Source organism: Gallus gallus, chromosome 6 (assembly GCF_016699485.2).
Source record: "Gallus gallus isolate bGalGal1 chromosome 6, bGalGal1.mat.broiler.GRCg7b, whole genome shotgun sequence".
NCBI lineage: Eukaryota > Metazoa > Chordata > Aves > Galliformes > Phasianidae > Gallus > Gallus gallus.
Window position 1 is genome coordinate 25295988 of NC_052537.1, and position 12412 is coordinate 25308399.

Below are 12412 nucleotides of genomic sequence, written 5' to 3' on the forward strand. Positions count from 1 at the left end.
GAGTGTCCTCTCCTCATTTCTCAGAACCTCTGCCACCATGCTGGTAATGAGAGTATTCTCCATAGATGGCACCACGCTTGCTGGAGCAAGTGTCCAGGATGTTTTACAACCCAGTTTCTGATATGAGCTTAGCTAATCTCAGCCACGTTCCTCAGCCTTGTGAGCTGAGGTGGTCATCTTAGCAGTGAATCAGTGATGCCTGAGGCTTTGAGGGCAGTAGCCACCAAAGTATTAGAGATCACAGTGAGGTACTGGCATCTCCTGTACTATGGGTAAACTCAGATAATGTCTCATGCCTGTCATCTGTCATGTTTCTGTTTGGGTGAAGAAGATGGTATGTCCTGGCTTGGGAAAGCACACTGCTGGATAGAGTGTGTGTGTGTGTGTGTGTGTGTGTGTTAAGAGAAAGGAAAAAAAAACACTAAACACACAGAACACCCCCCGTTTCCCTCTCCAAATCAGCAATAGTTTCTACCTGCTGGGAATTGCTCTTCCTTCTAGTAGCCCACCTGTGGTGTGGAAAGGGTAGGGCTTTATTAGAATTGTTATTAGGTGGTTTTTACTGTAAGGACAAAAAAGAAAAGAGAAAAAAAGGAGAGGGGAGAAGGAGTGGCAGAGGCATTGGGGGAACCACAGGTGCTTTGTGTTAGATTTACCTTTTCTATTATGGATGTTATTCAACATCTAGAAATGGTGAAAGCTGTCGCTGTGTTGTAACCATTGCTCCAGGTGTAAGCAAGCAGCTTCTGGCCAGGTGGTCTACTGTCCTTTCTTCCAAGTTAATTTAAAAGCCCCTGTCTTGGGAGTATGTTGTGGGGTCATCTCCATTAATACACTGAAGGGTTAATTGTTCAATAGAGCTCTTAAAACTTCTCAGTTTGCACAGTTACTCCAAAGCCTAATTGCACTGTACCGTGGTAATCTGCAAAGGTATAAATAACCATGCATCTAATAAGAGAGAACGCAGTAATTTCCACTTACTCTGGTACTTCTCAAGATATTTAAGCCTTAAAAAACTCTTGCCTCTTTACCTACCAAGTACAAATGGTGCTGTGATTGTACTTTAAATGTAATTGCTTAGCAATCTGCTCTGCATAAATAATGTAACAAGCAGACAAATTCTGTCCTAATACTGATCTCACAGCAACACCTGATCTCTGCAGAAAGGTAACAGCACCATCCTTCTTGGAGTTTTCCCAGTGGGAGAAATAAGGTAGTTGATCATCTTTGGAAATGCACTGACTTCTGAATGGGTTTCAGGTGGTTCTGGGACACCTCTGTTTCTCTTCTGAGGTGAAATAGAGGCCATTGTGTGATTTAGAGACTCAGAGAGGTGGGGAAGTCAGAATTCCTGGGTTCTTTTCCAAGGTCTGGGAGGAATGGTTGAGGTAAAGAGCTAGCAGGTAGAGTTACTGGGCTCAACCTGGAAAATTCAGGATGAAACCATACTATGCTTCAGAGGGAAGGGGTTCTTAGATTGTAGTAATAGAAGCAGATACTATGTGGAAGGCAATAAGCTGAGACTACTTTTCAGGATATTCTGTTTGGTTTATGCATTAAGGTATCCGAAACTTTGCATTATTTAAGTAGATACATTTTAATGCTTTCTCATAATTTCTGAGAACCTGAAAATTTCACAAGGAGGATTTGTCTTTGTGGAACAAATTTTAGTCTTCCAACCATATAATTGCTTTCCTTGTTTACTTTTCTGTAGACTCCTTTAAAACCATCTTTAAGCCTCAGGTGCTGGGCAGGCTCCATTGAATGCAAATATCATAGAATCGTAGAATGGCCCAGGTTGAAAAGGACCTCAAAGATCATTTAGTTTCAACCCCGTTGCCGTGGGCAGGGTCACCAAACATTATACAAGGCTGCCCAGAGCCACATCCAGCCTGGCCTTGAATGCCTCCAGGGATGGGGCATCCACAACCACCTTGGGCAAAACCTGTTCCAGTGCGTCACCACCCTCTGTATAAAGAAACTTCCTCCTCATATCTAACCTAAATCTCCCCTATCTTAGTTTAAAACCATTCCCCCTTGTCCTATCACTATCAACACATATAAAATATCATGTTGTCATCAGCAGGAGGTCGTGAAATTTTCATTATTATTTTTTCTCTTCCTGCTTTCTGGGACTATCACTTGTTTATTCTACTAACTAAGTACCGTGTCCATCTGAGCAGCAGTACTGTGATGCCTATTCTGAGCACTCGGCAAACAGTTGCTGCCATAAGAAAGGAGTGGCTTTTGTGGCAGAAAGAAAAGAATCTCACAGCAGTGCTTCAAAGGATGCAAAGATAGAGCACAGTGGAATGCAATCTTCGAATATCATCATGCCTCTGCCTGCTGCATGCATCAAAAGCTTTTGCTCTGTTTCCCCCTGGGTTATAGTGTGAGATACTTCTTTTAATGGAAAATGCTATATAAGAGAAATTTCTAATCCCTGCATTTAAATATAAGGACAAGTAAATCGATATGAAAACATCCTGAATGTAATTAAAAAAGAGAGCCAGAGCAGGAAAGAATATTAAAAGTTATATTGGATACTGCTCCTCTATCAGGCTGATAAGAATTTAGGCAGAGGAAATGCTAGTCAGCATTTGAATGCAGGAGCACGGATGTGGCCTCTAGTAAGTAAATCCATGTTTCTGAGGCCCAAAAATATCACAGAAAAAGCCTCAGTTGCTCCTGAAACAGCCAGCCTTGAGGCAGTCAGCTTCAAGGAAAAGCACATATCTTTCTATATTGTGAATGCTGCATCTCTTCTTGGTAACAAGGAATATCTGTCAGTTGGGGTTTGTAGTTTTGTTTTTTTCACCGAGAGAGCCGAGAATTTTTTTTTTCCTCCTATGAAATAAAACTACCTTATTGTGATTGTACTTGTGATGGTGTGAGACATCAAAATTTACTGAGAGGTCTCTTTTTTTCGTAGAGAAGGATATAAGGTGGTAAAAATTAGGTAAGCTTTTAAGGTATAGCAATATTTCATTGCTTCTCATTTCCTAATAAAATATCTACATTTCTAGTTCTTGAGAATCCAGCTACCATTCTGTCTGCTTTTACTTAAAAGTTGTATTAAGAAATAAAACAGTGTTTTCTGTAGCATTTTCTTTTTAGTGAATGCTTCATTATTAATAAGTGGAAAACAGTCCTCCCTCTTAATCTATAATCTAGAGTGATTTTGATTTGAAGTGCTATTGGAGAACCTCCAGTTCTCAAACCCTCTGTCGGCCAGGATCCCTGTACCCAACTTCAGCTCCCACGATGAATGTGATGGTGCAGCAGTCATCTGTCATGAAATATGAACTGCCTGCAAAGAGTAACAGTCGGGCTCCTTCATGGAACTGTGCTCTCAGAGGGCATCTGTCAAACCCAGGGGAATGAAAGGGTTAGATATGCAAAGTACAGTGTCTAAAAGACTGCATTCACAACCAAAAGTTGAAGGCTGAGTTTTTAGCTTGTTTTTCTGTGGAAAATTTCAAACAAATTTCATTAGGACGAGAAAAGTCTGTTCAGTGGTTTATTTCTTCAAATGCACGTTCACAATGCTTCCAGGTGTTGTGACTGTGATAGATGAGGTTTGCTTTCAAATGTATGCTGTGCTCAGATGTAATATATGGGGTGCTCTGTAGGTTAGACACAAGGCATAAAGTCCTTTCATTAGTTAATCTTGTTGCTATCCAGTTGTTTCCTTTTCGTTTTATGAGTATGAATAATCAGGAATGTATTGAGGTCCTTTTCTTATACTGTGGACTTCTAGAATTCAGAATTTCTTACAAGCAAAGGAGGAGTCGCATGAAAATTTCCTTGCTTGTTCCTAATCCCAACTCCTATTTAATCAGTACAATTCTGAGATACATGAACATGGCATTCTGTGTAAGTATTTAAAGTTCTAGTAATATTTAAAGTGTTCTCATCTGTTTTTGCCAGTATAGGATAAGCAGTTTTTCTTGTAAGATAACTGGAATACAAGTGTTGTTTTTTTTGTTTGTTTTTGTTTGCTTCTTTGTTTTCGTTATTTTTCTTTTGTTGTCACCTTTTTTAGTATCCAGGAGCTCTAATTATTAGAACTTCTAATTGTTTGGCTTGTGGTAGCTAAAAAGGCAGTCTCCGTCCCAAGGGAACTTTCAATCTCAGATGAAGGCAAAGAGACAACAGGGTGATACAACAGACGAGAAGCCCAAGTTACCAGGGAGTTATTTATGCTCAGTGTCATAGCCATGAACGCAGCACATCAGCTAATTAGGCAGTGGGGAGTAGTTCAGATATTTTTCCAAAGTGTGAGCACTTGCATGTGTCAGCTCTGAGTCCCTGCTGCCATTTTATCCACCTTTGATGAGTCCCTTGGAGTTTCCATCCTCTGGCTGTGGTCCCAGGCTAAATCATCTGATGGCATATAATGCTGGCCCATGCATTAACCCATACTGAAAATCATAGCTGACTCTTTCTTGAGATTCTAAAATGTTACTAAAGATATTTTATATTTATTTTTTGTTTTCTTGCTTATTAACCAAGAAGTTGTGTTTCCATGGCAGCAAAAATCCTCACTTTGGGGTTTTTGTTTGTTTTGTACTCCTGTGGCTGTGCCTGAAGGGATTGTTCTGTTGTCTTAGAGTTGTGTAGAGTTAGAAAAAACTTTCAGCTTTTCATGAGAGACAGCTGCAAAACAGATCAGCTACAACTCCAAGCTTGGAGCTGAGAGAAGTAAAACCACTCCAATTGGTTGCAAGCTGCTTCAGATCTTGGGCTGTTCTTTCATTCAATTCTGTTTGAATTACCACAAGCTTAGATGGTATTTCTTATTATATCCTTGCATTTTACTCTCCCACACTGTCTTCAGAGGCTGTCAACACCTTTTGGTGTACCTCTAGCATTTGTTCACACTGCTTTCTGTGCCTTGGGTTCATGCATTGCACGTGGAGCTGGTTTCAGATAGTGCTGCCCTGCAGGCGTGAAATGGCACGATAAGCCTTGGCTTGCCTTTAAGAGCTGGGGTTAAATCTCCCTGTTCCAAATTTACCCATCTACAAGACAGGTGAGGATGAAGAGAGAGTCTGCGAGTTTCAGTGAGCATGACTGAAATTTCCGTGCCATCCTTTGCAAAGGAGCTAATCTTGAACCAGGTCATGGCCCAGAACTTCATTAAAAGGGATTCTTCCCCACTTGGTGATGCATTATTTAGACTGCAGAACTGAGATAGGCGATTCCCAGCTTGTGCCACCACCTCTTGCTCAGTGTCACACATCTTGAAATGGGGCAGTGTGATTTCACTGACATTTTCAGTAGTGAAATAGTCTCCAAACAGCCACTGTGACCAGCTGGCATCTCACTGCAGTATTGTCAGATTTGATTATATCTATTGTTTTTCAGTATTAAGCTGACAACATGCACCTCAGATATATGCTGTTTTCTGGAGCACTGTATTAAGGCATAAAATTAATAGAGTTGGTTTTCAGAGAAATGATGCTTCCTGTTGCTGAATCTTATTGGGCATTTTTAACAAAGTAGCAAAGCGAAGAATTAATCTGCTGATTGAAAGAAAGGTTTCATCATATCTGTAATCAGCTATCTATGTATGGAGGGAAGGAGCTGGCTTGGATATTCAAGCACATCTGTGACCTCTCTTGGGTTCAAAAAAGCAGGGTCTCCAAAAATTTAGTGACTTTGTTGTTTTTTTTTTTTTTTGTGTGTATAAATCGCTTAGCTCTGTGTTGGTTACTTTTCTCAGACTGCAGGAGCCACTTATCGTTTCAGAGGTTGCAAGCTGTGATGTTCAGGCTGTTTGTTGGAATGGGAAACTGAAGGAGATGCAGTTTGAGTAAGGGTTGTTTAACAGTGCTCTCAGCACCCTGAGCTGAGATTTGTGGGAACTAGAGCAGCATCCCAGGATAATTCAGTCCTTTACCTCCAGTACTCCTGCTGATTTGTATTTTGCCTACAGTGGGTGATTCAGGTTACCTTGCCTCAGTGCAGCCTCCTTGTTAGTTGTTGAATGCTATGACATGCATGGGAGCCATGCCTGAGCTACTGGGGAGGTGCACAGTAGCTGTGTGTTGGTCCATTCCTGAGCTAACTGCTGCCAAATGAAGATCATGGCTGTTCAATAAAGAAGAATTCCCTGGCCCAGATAGCTATGGAGTCACTACCTGTGAAGAACAGAAAACACAGTGTTCCTGAACTGAGTGGGAAATTTATTCTTTGCTCTCATGGTTAAGTGCTTGCTTATTTTGAAGAAGCAGGTCTTGTTCTACTGCTTAAGCTGACTTACCAAGCTTGGCAGAGACACCTGACATCTGTGTTTGTCCAGCTGCACATGTGTTGTAACAAGCATCAGAAAGTGGGTCCTAGCTCAGAAAGAGGAAAGAGAAAGCTTTGACAGCTGGAAAGAGTTGTTGAGTATCATCCAGGAGAGAAATTAATGGGTAAAGGGCATTGCCTTAGGAATGCTGTGGGGATACTAAACGTTCATGAAAGACTGCATATAAAGGCTTTTCGGTGCTCTTTTCATAACTGTTAACAATGATGAAGGGGTGACTTAGCCTCACTGTGTCCCCTGGTTTAGAGGGTATCTGTGATGAGAGGGTTACAAATTGCAGATCATTAGATAGTGATAGCCATTCACCTTTGTATCCCACTGTACAATTGAAGCCATTTAAAGTAACTAATTATGACCTGTTTCAAAATTGCTCTTCTGGTGATTCATTATCCTTCCAACTGTGGTATCTGGGAAACTTAAACAGATCTTTTACTTGTATGGACTTCCAGAAATGCGTATATGATATTGTCTTAGGCTACATGTATGGATATACACATCCATGGGATAAAAAAAAAAGGGGGAAGGGGAGAATAAAATTCAACAAGTGAAATGGAGGAAACTGCAGGGTTCTTCCTCCTTATTCCAGGTCTTGTTCAGAGCATACGTTCTTTGTAGTTCATAATTTAAAGAGATGCTGGCATTGCAGCAAGTGGATAAATTCAGTTAAACCTGTTCTAAGACTGTTTTAAACATTTGCTGTGGGAACCAATAATGAAAATTTATAGTATGAAATTTAAGATGTTTTAGAGTTAGGCATACTCAGTAATAGGTAATGAGATGATTGTGTTATTTCATTCTTTGAATACTGGAGAGAAGTTTCATCTGTCTCTTTCCCTTTCTTTAGCAAGTAATAAAGTTAATATTGCCTCAGAGATGTAGGGAACTAAGGGGACAAGGCAAGGTCATGCAAAAAGTAGTAGCACAGCACATGTGAGTCTAAAAGCCTTTCTGCATGTCTTTGGGTGGTGTGCAGGTACAAGTCCCAGCCTTGTTTATTAAAATGCCTTAGTTGTCCTATTTCGTGGAGCTTATCTGCCTTTTGTGAACCGGTCTTCTGGATGGCCTATTTGTTATCTCTCTTAATTGCTCCATCAATGACCTTTCTGTGGGGGTGGTAATTTCATCAGACATGGGACCTTTTGGATTTGTTAATCTTTTGTTTGCCAAAAAAACTCTGAGACTAATTGCCAAGACTTCCCAGAAGATATTAGTTTACAAATTTTAATGACACTTATGATTTATTAATGTGCTTCTCCCTGCATCTGCTCATCCCTATTCCTTGGTGAAATTCCTGCTGAATCAGAGAGAATTAATAAAAACAAAACTGCAGATTGTAATGGTGTTTTAGCAAGGCTGTTAATTAAAAACTTTCAGTAATATTCAGAGTGTTTTATTAATATCCCTGATTCTCTGAAGACACAGGTAAGTCTTGGCTTTGACAACTTTCTGCTTTGAAATCTCAGTTTGGTAAGGGTGTTGCGTGTCAGTCAGTGATAGCATAGAGGTTCACATATATGTGTGCAAGTGGCTCATGGAGTACTACACATCTTTTCCTCTGCCCTTCATCCACAGATCATAAACTAGAGTAGAATCTATTATTAAGGTTGGAAAAGACCTTTAAGACAATTAAGTGCCACAACTGTATGTTTCTTGAACATCTCCAGGGACAGTGACTATACAACTTCCCTGAGCAGGTTGTTCCAATGCATTACCACTCTTGAAGAGAAGAATATTTTCCTAATTTCCAACCTGAGCTTCCACTAGTTCATCTTAAGGCCATTTCATCCTATTGCTAGTTACCTGAACCAACCCCCACCTCTCTACGGGAGTTGTGGAGAGTGAAAAGATCTCCCGAGCTCACTTTTCTCCAGGCTAAACAGTCCCAGTTCCCTCAGCTGCTCCTCATAAGACCTGTGCTCCAGCCCCTTCACAGCCTTGTTGTCCTTCTCTAGACAAGCTCCAGGGCCTCAGTGTCTGTCTTGTAGTGAGGGACCCAAACTCAACACGGTGTTTGAGGTGCAGCCTCACTAGAGCTGAGTGTGGAGGGACGGTCATCTCCCTGATCCTGCTGTCTACACTATTTCTGATGCAAGCCAGGATACCATTAACAATTTTGGCCGCCTGGGCACACTGGCTCATGTTCAGCACCCCTAGGACCTTCTCCACCATTCAGCTTTCCACGTACTGCCCCAAGCCTGTAGCATTGCATGGGGTTGTGTGACTGAAATGCAGGACTTTGCAGCTCGGTCTTGTTGAACCTCAGCCCATCAATCCAGCTTATCCCAATCCTTCTGTAGGGCCTTCTTACCTTCAAGCAGATCAACGCTTCCTCCCAGCTTGATGTCATCTGCAAACTTACTGAGGGTGCATTCAATCCCCTTGTCCAGATCATCAGTAAAGATATTAAACAGGACTGGTCCCAGTACTGAATCTTGAGAACTCTATCATTTCATAGTCACTGTGCCCAAGAAGGCATCTAACCACCGCATCTCCCACCAGCCCTGTTTATAAGCAGCAGGTCTAGTGGAGCACCCTCCCTGATAGGCTCTCTAACCAGCTGTCTCAGGAAGTTATCTTTCATGCACTTCAGCAACCTTCTAGACTGTTTCCTCTCTGCTGCAGCTTCAAAGCAGGGCTGCTTTGTTGAACTCATTAACCTCCAAATATGGGGCTCTGGAAGTATATGTGGTCAGTGATTGTGAAAGTTGCAGATATCTTTGCGTGAGAAACATTTGTGGTTAAATAGATCTAGAAAGGTCACTTGATTGTGTATTAGTTTTGATCTTGTAGACTACTGCGTTATTGGTCTGTTCCTGTTAATAAGCAGGGTTGGGAGTTTGAGGTTACCTCTTGTTTTCTGGGTAGAAACAGAGGGGTCAAGAGGAAAAGATTTTATCAAAATTCAAAACTTTTTGAAGGAATATTCTTAGGGCAAAGACAGAATTCCAGGTAAAATGGAGAAGAGGGCAAAAGTGGGCTTTGTTTTGATTTCACTTTCTTACATCTCAGGTGAGAGCCCCAAGCAGCCATCTCTCTTTTCCACTCTCCTTTGTAATTATTGAATTATTTATATTCCACAAAAGATCTCCAACAGGAGAGGCTGTGAATCTCTCCAGGGAGAAGAGTGATACTAATCTTACACATGGAAGATCCAAGTTCAAGACCTTACTCTGAATGAGCATAAAAGGAAGTGCTTTTTTATTCCACAAGTAATTAAATTGTGTAACTCATTGCTACAGGATGTTGTGAGGCAGAAATAATAAAAGCATAAATGGATTTCAGAGGGGAACTCAGTGAATTAATGGAGGATATTTCTGCTGGTGGCTATTAAACCTGATAGTGTGGCTGTAGCCTCTGGCTTACAGTAATTATTTTATGATATGGTATTCAAGGAACAGACAGGTCTGCAGCCTTTGGATTAGCATTGCAAAAATGTTATCCCTTCTTCGTTATCTGTTCTTTAGCAAGAGCTATTCATGCTTCTGATAGAATAGACTAGGATTGTACTGATTACATGTTATGCTGTGGCATTTTGGGGGATTAGTGGTTTGACTTCCCAAGTCAAGAGAGATGATGGAGATTGTGTTGAGAGGAATCGTGCTCTCTTTGCTGTTTCTCCTAATTTCTCGGAACATTCTGTGTGACAGGTTAGTGGTCAGTACAAATTTTTTATTTGACTTACTGTGGCTGTCTCATGTAGCCAAGGGATTTGAGTCTTCCGCATCATGGGTAAATTCTGCATCAATTACCCAGCTGGTGACTTTGACATAACTTAATTTTCTAGACAGTCCCTTCAGTCAGATTCTGTCCACATCTTGTATCTTTCCATTCCAAAAAGCTAGGTGGTACAGGAGATGTATCAACACTAGAAATATCTTTTGGCATTAATTTTCCTACAAGTCTGGAGATCTCAGCGTGTTTTAATGAAATTTGAGTTTGGGGGCTGGGAAGGTGTTAGAGCCATATGGTCGCCTCCGATTTTGCAGTTTACATATGCTGCGTTTAATGTATCTTTTTTGTCTTTGTTAATGAAATTCTCTGATTCTGAGTTCCTCAAGAATAGAGACGTCCTGTCTCGTCACAAATGTATTTTGGGGTTTAGGAAATCTTCCTAGGCATCTAGTCCTGCAATTTTGGTGGGGAAGGCCAGAGGAAACTATGCCAAAACTGAGTGTGTTCTCAAAGCATTGCAGCTGCTATGCAGTCATATTGTCAGGATCTTGTATCTGACAGGTTAAATGTGTTTGTAGTGCTTTGCCTACTTGTTTAGAAAAGTAGCGAGACAGCAATCAGGAGGGATTTCGTAGCCAAGAACCTGCTGTTGCAGATCCTGTGGGTGTTGTGACTGTTGCTGCATCAGCAGAGCTGCATCTGTTAACAGGAATTGGCTATTCCATCTCTTCTTTATCATTTGGAACAGCAATTCCATTGCTCTCATTAGAGAGCTGCTCCTTTTGTTGAGTTATCTCATCTTACATTCTAATTAGATTTGGATGCCAACTGCAAAACTTTTTTTGCAGGAGATGAATTTGTTTGGGCCTTACTAATGTCCTTTTCTGATCACTTTTTACCATGTTGAGGATTTTCGTTGGCACAGATTAGTAGCAGATACATTTAACGTGGATGTGTGCCATTATTAATGAAAACTACACATTGAATTCACTTATAAGCAAATAGATAATTGCAAAATAAAGACTTCCATAATAAATCATATAAGAATGTTCACATTAGATCAGATCTGGTAGGACTTGGAGAGCTTGAAAAGAGATGCCTGGAAAAGAAAATAATACAAATCTTATAAAATTAGGTTGTGTGGATAGGACCTCTAGTAAAGCAAGGGAAGAAGCATCTCTTACTTGAGGAAAGGCTGAGCAACCTGGGGCTGTTCATCCTGGAAAAGAGAAGGCTCAGGGGGACATCATCTTATGTGCAAAAACATGATGGGAGCATACAGTATAGATGGAGAAAGACTCTCTTTTCAGTTGTGCCCAGTGGCAGGACAAGAGACAGTAAACACAAACTGAAACACAAGAGGTCCTATGTGAACTTCAGGAAACATTTCTTAGCGTAGGGGGGACTGACAACTGTCAGAGGTTGTCCAGAGGGATTATGGAGCCTCCATCCTTAGACATATTCCAAAGCTGTCTGGACATGGTGATGGGAAACCTGCTAGGTAGCACTACTTGAGCAGGGAGGGGTTGGACCAGCTGAGCTCTAGACATCCCATCCAATCTCAGCCATTCTGAGCCTGTGTGAAGAATAAGGGAGCATCGGACTGAGCTTCAGGACAAGTGGAAGACTTGTTCTTAAAGCAACATGTACTTGATCTATGGATCTCCTTGCTGGAGGATATTTTGGAAGCTAAAGTTCACATGGGTTCAAGTGGCGTCTAGACAGGTTGCTAGAAGCAAAAATCTGTCAGGAATTGTATTACATGCAAAGACTTTAGGGAACTTTCTGAGTCACAGATATGTTTCCCCTTGCTCTTCAGACATTCAGGGCTAGATCAGGAGCCAGCAGGTACTCACGTTGCATCCTTTCTGTGTTGATGCCACCTCATGGTTGCTGGGGGTGCAGTTCCCCATGTTAAGCCCAAGCTGTACATCAGTGTACATGATTTATTTCTCTTTGAGTGAGCTGTTCTTTTCCTTTCTCTTCCCCTTTCTCTCCTCTCCTGACTCTTCTTTTCCTTCCAATTAGGCTTTGAACCAAGTCATATAAATCTTTGATGCTTTGTACAGTGGCTGGTAGAATTTAGTGCTTTAACAAGGGTTCTGTCTGTTTATATTGGTGTTTTATTATGTTGCTTTTTTCCCCCTAATGCACTGCCATTTTATAATGGCTATAAATAATCTGAAGGATAGAGAAACATTGTTTAAAAAACAAAAGGTTCAAGAAATATTTCAATCTTTCTTTTAATCTGGTCTGTCTCTCATTATCTCCATGTTACACTCATTAAGATTCTAATGAAGTTAATAAGTACACAATATCAAACAGTCACTTCTCTAAGCAATATTTACAAAGGGCTACATTTTTCCAGCCTGGAAGGTAGCCTTTGATTTATCTATTTATCATATTTTCTTCATCTGTTACAAT

General features: G+C 40.9%; 1 protein-coding gene across 1 annotated transcript in view; it reads left to right on the plus strand.

Annotated features, from left to right (window-relative positions):
- SORCS3 (sortilin related VPS10 domain containing receptor 3) overlaps window positions 1-12412 on the plus strand; it is a 268000-nt gene that overhangs the window by 79361 nt on the left and 176227 nt on the right. The gene's annotated exons all lie outside the window — the stretch shown is intronic.